Genomic DNA, 12,219 nt, shown 5'->3' with positions numbered 1-12,219 from the left:
TAACTTATCTTTTTATTCCTGAGTTGTAGGAGTCTTTAAAAATCCATTCTAGATACAATTCTGTTATCAGATATATGATTTACAATTATTTCCTCCTATTCTGTGGATTGGCTTTTCTGTTTCTAGATCATGTAAACACATCCCCAGCCTTGCCCCAACCCCTGTTCAGTCACCCTGGGTGAGCCCTTCAGCACCAGAAGCATTCCTTCTAGAACCTGGAAAAGGTTGGGGCTGGCTCTCTGGGGAGGTGGGGTGTGGGTGAGGTGGGAGTCAGGGCAGAGCGGAGGCTTCCCTGTGTGTGATGGGAATCAAACAGCTGTGCTGGGCCTGGGAGAGGCAGCAGAGGGACAGGTGCTCACAGACACTCCCCTGTTCCTTACCTGTGTACTGTGCCCTTGACATGTGCCCCCATACTGGGATATATTATATTTATTATATATGCTATTTGTTAATATGGTTATTTCCTGTCCCTCCTCACTGGAATCTAAGAAGGGTAAAGGATTTTTGTGGTCATTTACTACCGTACTGTCCAGTTCGGAGAACAGTCTGGGACATAGGAGATGCTTAACAAGTATTTATTAGAGGAATACGCCGCATTTTTCTTTGTGCGCACACAATAAGTCTTTGTAAGGTTATACAAAATGCTGGTGACGGTGTTTGTCTTGAGGGAGGGCTCTTGGGGGATGCGGTATTTGGATTGAGAGGATCTTTTTATTGACAGTGAACTGCCACAAAAAGTCCTTAACCTTCAAAGAGTTAGACCCTGTGCTTTGGTTTGGGCCGATTATCATATTTATTATTTAGTAAAAGAAAAAGATATAGTTGCACAAAAGTGTGTATGAAATGATCCCACTTTTGGAAAAAATTAGAAACATCATAAGAAGAAAATCCTAAATATGGGTGTATCGTTTGACAGCCTTATAAGCATGAAGAAAAGTAAACAGGATTTCCCTGTTCTGGACGTTTCGCGTAAATGGAGTCACACACTATGTGTCCTTTTGTGTCTGGCTTCTCTCACTGAGCATCTGTTTTCAAGTTCTGTCCACATACCATGTGTCAATGCTTCATTCCTTTTCAAGACAGAATAATATTCTACTGTGTTGATGGCACACATTGGGTTTATCCACCCATCTGTTGATGGACACTTGAGTTGTTTCCACCTTTCAGTTGTGAATAATACTGCAATGAACACTGATACACAAGTATCTGTTTGAGTACTTGTTTTCAATTCCTTTGGATATATTCTGTCGACCTAAAACAATAAAACAGCAAAATGGGTTTATTTGGGAACAGCAAAATTGCAATCCCGGACTTGTAATTTATGGTGAGCCACAGGCAAGTCTGGAGGACAATAGAGAGCAGGATTCTTCTATAAAGGAGAAGGGGGAGTTGGGAGGGGCTGTTATAAACAGAGTCCATTAGAGGAAACTGGGGGTTCAGAGTGTAGTGGTTTTTCCTTGGCTGAGTGCTGACGGTCTCTCATTGGCTGGGCTGTTGCCAGGCAAGGAGAAATTCTTCCTCCCCCTGCTGAGTAGTAAAGTAGTAACCTTCCTGCTAGAGATGCAAAGATATGTCTCTTCCTATTGAGTTAGAAAGGCTTAAGAGCTCCCCCTTCTGGCCTCCCGAAATTTTAAGTGAGGATTTTGTTTATTTCCACAATACCTAGGAGTGGAATTAATGGATCATATGCTAATTCTCTGTTTAACTTTTTGAGGAACCACCAAACATTTCCACAGTACCTGCCCCATCTTACACTCTCACCAGACGTGTACAGGGGTTCCAATTTCTCCACCTCCTCACCAATGCATTACTCAAGGCTTTTTTTATTTTCTGTGTCCTGATGCTCTGACAGCTGGGGCCTCACTGACCCTAGAGGGATCTGCCCCTCCCAGGGGTGGCCAATCCCTAGACAGTAAACAACTCACCCGTGAGTTCACTTTTCACACACAAACCAGCCAGTGCAGAACTGCATCCCAACCCCTCCTCTACGGGGCTCCCACTCTCGGGGCCACTGTCCCCCGTCCTAGTCACCCCAGCAGCCCCTCCTCCCCAGAGCCCTGGAATCATACAAACTAGCCGATCCTGAGCCTGCTCACCCTTGCCTGCCCGCTCCTTCCCCAGGGAACCGCAGTAAAGCTTCTTGCCCACATTCTCCCTTCATCCCCCTGCCTCCTGAGCATGCCTGGTGCTTCCCCGTCTGGCCCTGTGTGCCCCTTCCCCTGGGGGAGGTCTGTGAGAACACATTATCTTTTCAGTGGCACTCACCTCCTAGACTGCTGGTCTTGCCATAGCTGAATAATAATAATCCCTGCATCTCAAAACAGCCAAGACTTGTTATGTTCCATTTTTTAAATTATAGCTTAATGAAATCTATTTTATCTTTTTTTTTTCTTTTGTAGCTCATGCTTTCTGGGTTCTATCTAATAATTCTTTGTTCCCAGAACTCAAGGATAGACCCTAACGTTTCCTTCTCAAAGGTTTGCATTTCACAGATGGGCCAACAGGCACATGAAAAGATGCTCAACATCACTAATTATTAGAGAAATGAAAATCAAAAATACAATGAGGTGTCACCCCACACCAGTCAGAATGGCCATCATCAAAAATCTACAAACAATAAATGCTGGGGAGGGTGTGGAGAAAAGGGAACACTCCTACACTGTTGGTGGGAATGTAAATTAGTACAGCCACTATGGAGAACAGTATGGAGGGTCCTTTATTATTTTTTAAAATATTTATTTATTTGTTTTTATTTCGCTGCACCAGGTCTTAGTTTCGGCACAAGGGATCTTTGTTGCAGCATGCGGGATCTTTAGTTGTGGCATGCAGACTCTTAGTTGCGGTATGCATTCGGGATCTAGTTCCCTGACAGGGGATGGAACCCGGGCCCCCTGCATTGGGAGCACGGAGTCTTAACCGCTGGACCACCAGGGAAGTCCCTGGAGGTTCCTTTAAAAATGAAAAATAGAGTTACCATATGATCCAGCAATCCCACTCCTGGGCGTATAACTGGAAAAGACAAAAAAACTCTAATTTGAAAAGATACATGCACCCCATTGTTCACAGGAGCATTATTTACAATAGCTGAGACATGGAAGCAACCAAAGTGTCCATTGACAGATGAATGGATAAAGAAGATGTGAGATTATATATATATATATATATATATATATATATATATATATATATATATATATATATATATATATATATATATATATGATGTGGTGTGTATATATATACACACACACACACATATACATATACACCTTCACAGTGGAATACTCCTCAGCCATAAAAAAAGAATGAGATAATGCCATTTGCAGCAACATGGATGGACCTAGAGATTATCATACTAAGTGAAGTAAGCCAGACAGAGAAAGACAAATACCATATGATATCACTTGTATGTTGAATCTTAAAAAATGATATAAATGAACTTATTTACAAAACAGAAATAGCCTCACAGACATAGAAAACAAACTTATGGTTACCAAAGGGGAAAGGTGGTATAAATTAGGAGTTTGGAATTAACAGATACTACTATATATGAAATAGATAAACAACAACGTCCTGCTCTATAGCACAGGGAATTTTATACTCAATAAATTTGTAATAACCTATAAGGAAAAAGAATCTGAAAAAGAATATAGATAGATATGTATAACTGAATCACTTTGTTGTACACCAGAAACTAAAACTATTTACAACTGTAGTTGTAAATCAACCGTACTTCAATAAATAAAAAGCTTTGTACTTTAGCTTTTACATTTAGATCTATAATCCATCTCAAAATAATTTTTGTTTATAGTGTGAAATTGGGATTAGAGTTTATTTTTATATGGATTTCCAGGTGTTCCAGAACCATTTCTACCTTGAATTGCCTTTTGGCAAAATTAATTGAGCATATATGTAGGGTCTACCACTGGATTTTTAAATTCCATTCCATTGATTGATTCAACTGTCCTTATGGCAATACAACACTGTCTTGATTACTAGATGTATTAATTTGCTTGGGCTGCCATAGCAAAATACCACAGACTGGGTGGCTTAAACAACAGAAGTTCATTTTTCTTCCAATTCTAGAGGCTTAGAAGTTCAGACTTCTAAGGTCCAGGTGTCAGCAGTGTTGGTTCTTTCCGAGGCCTCTCCTTGGCTTGTAGTTGGCTGTATTCTCCCCTTCTCCCCATGTCCTCACGTGGTTGTCCTTCTGTGTGTGTGTGTGTGTGTGTGTGTGTGTAACCTAATCTCTTCTTATGAGGACACCAGTCAGATTGGAGTAGTGTTGGAGTAAAATGAGGATTAGGGGAATTCCCTGGCGGTCCAGTGGTTAGGACTCAGCACTTTCACTGCCCAGGCCCCAAGTTCAATACCCAGTCGGGGAACTAAGATCCCGAATGCCTCGGGGCGTGGCCAGAAAAAAAAAAAAAAAAAAGGTTGGGGAAAAGAATAAAATGAGGATTAGGATCTCATTTTAACCTAATCACCTTTTTAAAGATCCCCGTCTCCAAATATAGTCACATTCTGAGATGTTGTGGGGTCAGGGCTTTAACAAATGAATTGGGGGGCGCACAATTCAGCTCTGCTGACACTAAACACTATCCTTATACTAAAATTCATAGAACTGCACACTGAAAGAATTAAATCAATTTTACTGTTTAATACTCTAAAAATAAAAAAAAAAAGATGCAACAAATGGTTTGTGTTGGATCTTGGTTAGGACAACCAGCTATAGAGAACACTTGGGGATAATTAAAGGAAATGAAGACACAGGCTATTGTCAACTTAAAAAAATGCACAACCTAAAAGTTGAGAGTTATATTTTATTCGGTGGACATTCATAGGACTTCAGGCCCGGGAGACGGCATCTCAAATAACTCTGAGAGACTGCTCTGAATAGGAAGGAGGGAAGCCAGGATATATAGGAGTTTTTAAAACAAAAGCAGGTAGAATAGAAAATGAAACAGAAAAGGAATTTTTCTAATTATAAGTAAAATTTTCAACGGTATAGAAATTTATAGTTTTTTACTCCAACTCAAGTTGGAGGGTTTATTTTTTTTTTAATTTCTGTGAACTTTATTGACCCTCGCATGATACAGACCCTGTGCTTAAGAACACACCTTGCAGCACTCCCCAGTTATTGCTGTATTTTATAGCAGAAATACACAAGCCATGTTTAAGGAAAAAAATATAAAAATGCTTATAAATAGACCTATGTTTTGCCGAAAGAAAGGTACAAAATGCCACATTCAAACTAAATGCTTCAAATGACCAATTGAAGGGGCTTCCCTGGTGGCGCAGTGGTTAAGAATCTGCCTGCCAATGCAGAGGACACGGATTCGATCCCTGGTCTGGGAAGATCCCACATGCCACAGAGCAACTAAGCCCATGCGCCACAACTATTAACCCTGTGCTCTAGAGCCCGCGAGCCACAACTACTGAGCCCATGTGCTGCAACTACTGAAGCCCGTGTGCCTAGAGCCCGTGCTCTTCAACAAGAGAAGCCACCGCAATGAGAAGCCTGCGCACTGCAACGAAGAGTAGCCCCCGCTCGCCGCAACTAGAGAAAGCCTGTGGGCAGCAACGAAGACACAACGCAGCCAAAAATAAATAATTAATTTTTTTAAAAAATCAGCTGATTTTCTTTGTCTACAGAAAGTAACAAACCAGGAGAGATTGTAGGGGGAGGTGACCCACTTTCAAAAGCCTGTCAAAGCACATCTTCCCCTAGAAGCTTCATCAACAGAAGACGTTTCCAATAAACTCAAAAGAGTAATTTGCCGCTTTACCTGGGAGACGGCGCTGTGTTGTTACCGTCCAGTGACTGCAGGGCATCTGCTAACTATTCACACCACCTCACTTAGCTGGGATCCCGTCTACCAATGAGCGTAACCATCACTCATATTAGACTCTGGTGTCAGCGTCAAGTCTTGAAACCACTGTCCATTTGCAAATCTGAAGAACTCTAGATCAGAAAGCTGCTGTCTACTCTGGCACTCTCAAGATCAGACAAGCAGCACGCCTTGGGGAACACTGCTCCGTTTCGTTGATTCTTTCTCCAGCAGTGGACAAAACTGATCTTTGGCTTATGCCTCACATAGGGAAACAAACAGCTCCCTCATACAGTATACTCTCCGAAACACAAAATGAAATATTCTCAATTTTTATTGTTCAAGTTAAACTTGCACACTAGCAATTCGGTTCTATTTCCCCTAACCAAAATGTACCCCTTATAGAAATTAATAACAACCCAAATCTACTTTTCATAAAAAAAATCACAACAATTTTACGAGTTTAAAAACTAGCTCCATTCCATTAACAAACCAAAACAATAACCACCCCTCAGACGTCTCTAGCTCAGGCCTCTGTCCTCTCCCTGTAACTCCCAGGCCAGTAGGCCAGCAGATAACTGACCTTCCATCCTCAAGTTTACCCAGTAACTTTGCTTCCAAAAAGTCTTTGTATTCCACCTCAAGAACTGCTACTCCAACATGAGATGACAACGATTCGTATCAACAAATAAAAAAAAGTCACACGTACTCAAATCAGTCAAGAATCGCTGCAAGAACTATTTCCCATTCCAGAGACCCACCTTGGCAAGCAAGACTCTGCCACAAGCCAAGAAGAATACAGACACCTGGCTGACAAACTGGCGGACACCAGCTCCTTTAAGAAAACCAAACAACCTTCCCTCGAGGTCCCCGGGAAGACAACAGTTTTACAAATCAGCAATGTTCATGAAGGGTATTTTCTGAAATGATCTGTCATATGAAATGCTATTAAGTGTTTTGGCCTAATGTAATCAGAATATTAAGAGTTTTCAGGTCCAATGAAAACTTATTTAAGCTTTTCTTGCTTTTTCTTATGTCAGTTAAAATAGTTCATTTGCTTTAGGGATATCACAGCCTTTTTGTATTTCAGAATTTTCCAGCGACACACTAAAAAACGGATCTAAAAAACATTTCCTTGCAGTGTAAAATGCACACCTGAGAATTGTGGCATCTCACAACTGTGGATGTGCTGAGACGAGTTCTGCACGCCCGCTGGGGCCTCGGGGTCCGACTTCCCACGGGGGAAAGGTCCCTGGCCCTTGGGTTGCTGATCTCAAGCCCCAGAGGCGGGGGAGGGGACGAAGGGAGGGGCTTTCCCGTGTCAAAGGTGAACCTGCTTCGCACGTGGTGATGTTAACTGCGAGTCTTTTGTTTGTTTGTTTTTTAAGTATTTATTTATTTATGGCTGTGTTGGGTCTTCGTTTCTGTGAGAGGGCTTTCTCTAGTTGTGGCAAGCGGGGGCCACTCTTCATCGCGGTGCGCGGGCCTCTCACCATCGCGGCCTCTCTCGTTGCGGAGCACAGGCTCCAGACGCGCAGGCTCAGTAATTGTGGCTCACGGGCCCAGTTGCTCCGCGGCATGTGGGATCTTCCCAGACCAGGGCTCAAACCCGTGTCCCCTGCATTGGCAGGCAGATTCTCAACCACTGCGCCACCAGGGAAGCCCCGCGAGTCTTTGTTTTTAAAGGGAACATTTCCACAGTGACCTCGGCCCTTGCAGTGTCCCACGTTTTCTCATCTTCACTCCGGATATGTAGCGATCCGCGGGGAAACTGAGTCTGGACTACCAGGTGCAGGAGGAGGACACAAGGGAGCCGCCCAGCTGTGGGCAGATGCCACAGGGTCTGCCAAGCAGGGAGCCCAAATCCCAGGCGAGCGGATCAGCTTTGCGCGTCCCTGTGGCCTGTCACTCAGGAGTAGGGGCGGGGTCTGGTTGAAATGTCCAATCAGCGGTGACTGGGCGGGGTCAGGCCAACCAGCAATCAGAGTAGGAGGGGGCGAGGAGGATGGAGCATGGGGGCGGGGCAAGGATTATCGTCCAATCAGGGCCGGGGGCGGGCGCAATTTCGGCTCCTAGGGAGAGGCTGTCCGCCCTCTGCTGCGCTCGTGCGCGCCTGCTCCACGCAGCCCCAGGTGTACGTTCCCCATCGCTCTCACCTGCCCAAGTCTCGGAGCCGCTTGCAGGACGCCGGGGAGAGCTCAGAGCGAGGTGGAGATGGTGAGTGCCCGAGCCGGGGCCGGAGACCAGGAGGGGCTGGTTCGAACCGGCAAGGAACCCGCTGGAAGCTGACAGGGTCCCGGGTCTCCCTCCCCGCTTCCCGTGCTAGTCTCCACCCCAATAAGCCCTCCGCTCCGGGGTGCGGTCTTGGCGTCTTGTACCATCCCCACGCGGGGGTCCCTCCCCGAGTCCTTTGCTGGGTGGGGTCGGAGGGAGGACAGGACTTGGGGAGGGCGGTTGGGGTGTCTGCAGGGGACCCGCCCTGGACCTGAAGGTTCTGCTTTCACTCTGGCCTCAGTTTTCAGTAAAGGTAAAATAACGGATCCCTTCCCCCTCTCCTTCCACTTAGAGTAGTAAGTTCCTCAGGTCTGTTCTTGGTCTCCTGGCACGGAGCGTGTTGTTTCGACTCGTGTTGTTCTGGGAAGGGTCTCAGGAATGTCCTGTCTTCCACTGCGGTTGTGGGGAAAATGCAGAAAGTTCTCTGGAATTAATTGAAGAAACCTCAGCTAAAGTTGGAGTGGAAATGGGCCTATAGGGAGAGCTCTCGGCGTCCCCTTCCCTCTCCCCAAGCTTCATCAATTACTCCAAACAGGTGAAGACCGCCCTCTACATCTCCAACTGGAAGGCGCATCTTACTACCCAGCAGAAAGAAGAAAACCTCTCTGGGCCAGGACAGCCCAGCCACTGAGAAGCCTCCATATTTTGGACGCCCAGCTCCTCCAATGGACTCCTCGGTTACTACAGCCGCTCCAAACTACTCCTTTTCCCTGTAATAGTAAGCGCCCCTCCATTATTCTCTGGATTTGCCGGTGGTCCGTCATAGATTGCAATTACTCCCTCTATTCCTGAACTCACTTTTGCTGGTAAGATAAATGGCTATTACATTGTTAAACTTGACAGTACACTGAAGTAAGGTCGACAAAGAGGCGGATTCATGTCTTTATAAAAATAATAATGACTCTTCCATACAGGGTACAGAGTTCCTGACGCTGTGGTCCTGTTCCATTTCCTGTTAACACATGTGGCATTCAGATTAATGAAAATTCTGTAAAATGTGACCTGTAAAAGCAACTAGTGTTCAATTCTGATTAATTTACAAACGGTGTGTTACCATGAGGGTATTAGCTGATAACTGTTACCAACCTGGGTTCTTGGAGCCCTTAATCAGTAGAAATTGATCAGGCCAGGTGAGGAGTTCAGGCAAGGCTTTATTGAGGTTCCTGCTACAGCACGAGAGAGCGAGAACAAGTAACTGGTGCCTTTGCTGGATCCAGGAGGAGGGGCGGGCTGGTAAACGGGGTGAGGGTGAGGGTAGGTGGGTGGGTCGGGCCGGAGGGGTGGCTTAGATGGTCTGGCCACCCCCTTGGTGGTGCCGTGTGGGGGATCATGCACAGGACCCTGCTTTTGCTCCCGTACCTCGGAAGTGGCAGTTGGGTTTTGGCCTTTTTGTATCTTGTTCTTCTTAATTTGCCCCCACTGCGCATGCGTGCAGTTATTTTTTTAGTCCCTTAGAGTTTCTTTGCATCTGTTGCTGGAGGAGATGGTTGTCCAGGTGCAAGCACTGCAGCAAAGGGTCCCAGCCTGTCTCAATACCTGTCTTCTGAAAGGAATAAGCAGGATCCAGTTATTAAAGCCGTAAAAGTGCCCTAGAATTTCCCTCCTTTACGTTATCCGTGAACACAGGTGGAAGCAGGGATCCTGCAGGCTCCCATTCACACTCTGGGGGGAGGGTCTTTGTCTCCTGTAAATGACCCACGGAGCTTGAAGCAGGGGCATCACCTGGGGTGGGGGACAAGCTGAGTGCAAAGCTGAGCCTTCGAGGGAGGTGAAGGGAGGTGCCCTGGGGTCTTGCTGGCCCCCTCAGCCCATGCAGGTGGCCTCCAGACCATGGAACTACCACAGGAGGAGCTGTGGATGCCACGATCACGAGGGGAGGGGATCCGCTTCCAGTAGTGCTGGGGGTAGTGTGTCCTCTCTGAGGTGTCCTGTGCTTGCCCTGGGGCTGTTCTTAAATCGTGTGACTTTTGCATTAAGTTAATGATGCCAAAATAATCTTGGCTCCCTGTGCACCGATGCGGAACAGAAATATGGAGACAGAGTTTTGAGGAAAAGAAAGAATAGCTTGATTCTTTGCCAGGCAAAGTGGGGAACACAGTAGGCTAGCGCCTCAAGAACTGTGCCCCCCTCGAGAGGATAGAGAGAAGTTTTTTATACTCAGGACTCTTGGTCTGGGGTAGGTGGTAAGGATCAAAGCTGTGAAGGTCTTGCATTTTTTCCTTGCATTATTTCAAAATGGTCACAGCTGGCATTAGGCAGCCTGGCAACCGGGTCTGGTATCCCTGCAGTTATAGGCCTGTGACCTTCTTTCTGAAATAAAGAGCGCTACAAGGGAGTGTAGGGGGAGAAGAGTGCCAGGTGCAGCGTGTAATTCATGTGGATTCCTAGAGTAATCAGCTTTGTGAAGGACAAGTCTAGCTACAAGTGTTTGTTAGTAGTAGCAGCTGAAGAATAACCTAGGTTGCTTATCTCTTTCAGGCCCGTTTGGCTGGTCTGTGCCTAAGCCCATTTGCTTGTTTCTGTTTTGCTGCAACATTAATTATAACAATATTAACACCTGTGGACTCACCCCCAGGTGTACAGGTAGGCCCGGGTACCTGTTGGCATTTCCGCATCCTGTGCTTCTCCCACATCTTCTCTCCCTCCTGTTACCAAGGTGACCTCTGTCCTGATTCTTTGTTATTATTCATACCTTTACCATCTCTTATCACCAAGCAGTGTGTCGTCTGATTTTGCCCCTTCAGTTTCCAAGAAGTGAACGTTAGTTCGTGAATCACCAGTAATGTCACACAGAAGTTTCTCTGGGGTTTCTCAGCCCCAGTCTGTTTCACACGTGCTGGTGTCTGAGGCTTAGCTCTCCCCATTGACTCATGTGTTCCAGTGCCTTTGCTGCCTGGGTTCTTCCAAGTGTTTCGGTTTTTTTTGGCTGCACCATGGCTTGTGGGATCTTAGTTCCCAGGCCCCCTGCAGTAGAAGCGCAGAGTCCTAACCTCTGGATTGCCAGGGAATTCCCCAAGTGCATTTTTTGATGAGTTAGCAATGCTGCGACAGTCATTCTTGTTTTTATCTCCAAGTGCGAGATGTGACTTGAGTTTCTGCACTTCAGAGAAAAAAGCGTGGCTTCGTAGCTTATGGATAAGTTTAAATTTACTCGGAAAATGCTGGTCGTGTCTGGAGTGTATTCTTGCCCGCCTGTTTATTTCTTCCTTGTGGTCCCCATCGCTGAGTGACCTCGATAAATGTCCACCTCGAGTGGGAGCCAGGGTCTCTTCGTGGTTACGTAGGGTTCTTACCGGATGAGGGTGTGGTGGTTCATCTTCTGTGTGATGTGTGTATTTGTATGTTTATTGATTTCTTCAGTTTTCTTTAGATGCTCTGGGCATGAATCCTTTTTCGTTTGCAGGCACTGCCAATATTGTCTCCCTGTGTGTGGTTTATCTTTTCATCTCCTTTATTCTGTGCTGGTGAATGGACTCAAGGTTAAGAGAAATGAATTGGTCAGTCTCCTCCTTTGTAGCTTCTTTTGTATTTTCCTTATATAAGAAAAATCTGTATACAGAAGTCATGGGACACTTGCCTTTAACTTCTGAAAGTCCTTCCCTGGCGGTCCAGTGGTTAAGACTCCGTGCTTCCACTGCAGGGGGTGCGGGTTCGATCCCTCGTCAGGAAACTAGGATCCCTCATGCCTCAGGGCTCGGCCAAAAAAAACCCCCCAAAATCTGCATTAAATGGATTATTATACATGACATTGACAGTGTTACCCACCCCCCTACCCCACCCGCCCGTAGACAGCTGTTTGTCATCGCCCTGTGGGCCAGTGCCCGCCCTGGAGGAGATTCCTGCCCCATGTCCATTCTTTCCCCAGGTCTGTGAGTCCCTCCTCCTGCTAATGCTGTGTGGCCCCAACTACTGTCCGGACTTAAATGCTTTGATGTGTTTTAGAGAAAGTTCTTCGACCTTGTTCTGTAGGAAACTTGGCTATTCTTAGACATTTGGCTCTCATTTCAGTTTTTAGAAGTAGTTTTTCATAAACAAACCAAAAAACCCGACCTGGTTTTGGATGTAATGGAATTTTGTGAACACTCTGCATCTGTTTGGGAGAGTTGCTATCATG

General features: G+C 45.7%; 1 protein-coding gene across 6 annotated transcripts in view; it reads right to left on the bottom strand.

The window, feature by feature from the left end:
- The window catches only part of LOC309656639 (uncharacterized protein), a 208,396-nt gene that overhangs the window by 64,702 nt on the left and 131,475 nt on the right, over positions 1-12,219 (bottom strand). For 2 of the 6 annotated variants that reach the window (XR_014261452.1, XR_014261464.1), the window contains exon 2: positions 9,013-9,648. The exons of 2 other annotated variants lie outside the window; for them this stretch is intronic. The gene's annotated coding sequence lies outside the window, so the exon portion shown is untranslated. Of the gene's footprint in view, positions 1-9,012; positions 9,649-12,219 lie in introns of those variants that run through there. 2 more of the 6 variants (XR_014261457.1, XR_014261462.1) reach the window with 2 other exon arrangements.

Source organism: Balaenoptera physalus (assembly GCF_965194825.1).
Source record: "Balaenoptera physalus genome assembly, chromosome: 3".
Lineage (NCBI taxonomy): Eukaryota > Metazoa > Chordata > Mammalia > Artiodactyla > Balaenopteridae > Balaenoptera > Balaenoptera physalus.
This window is presented reverse-complemented; position numbering and strand designations above follow the sequence as displayed.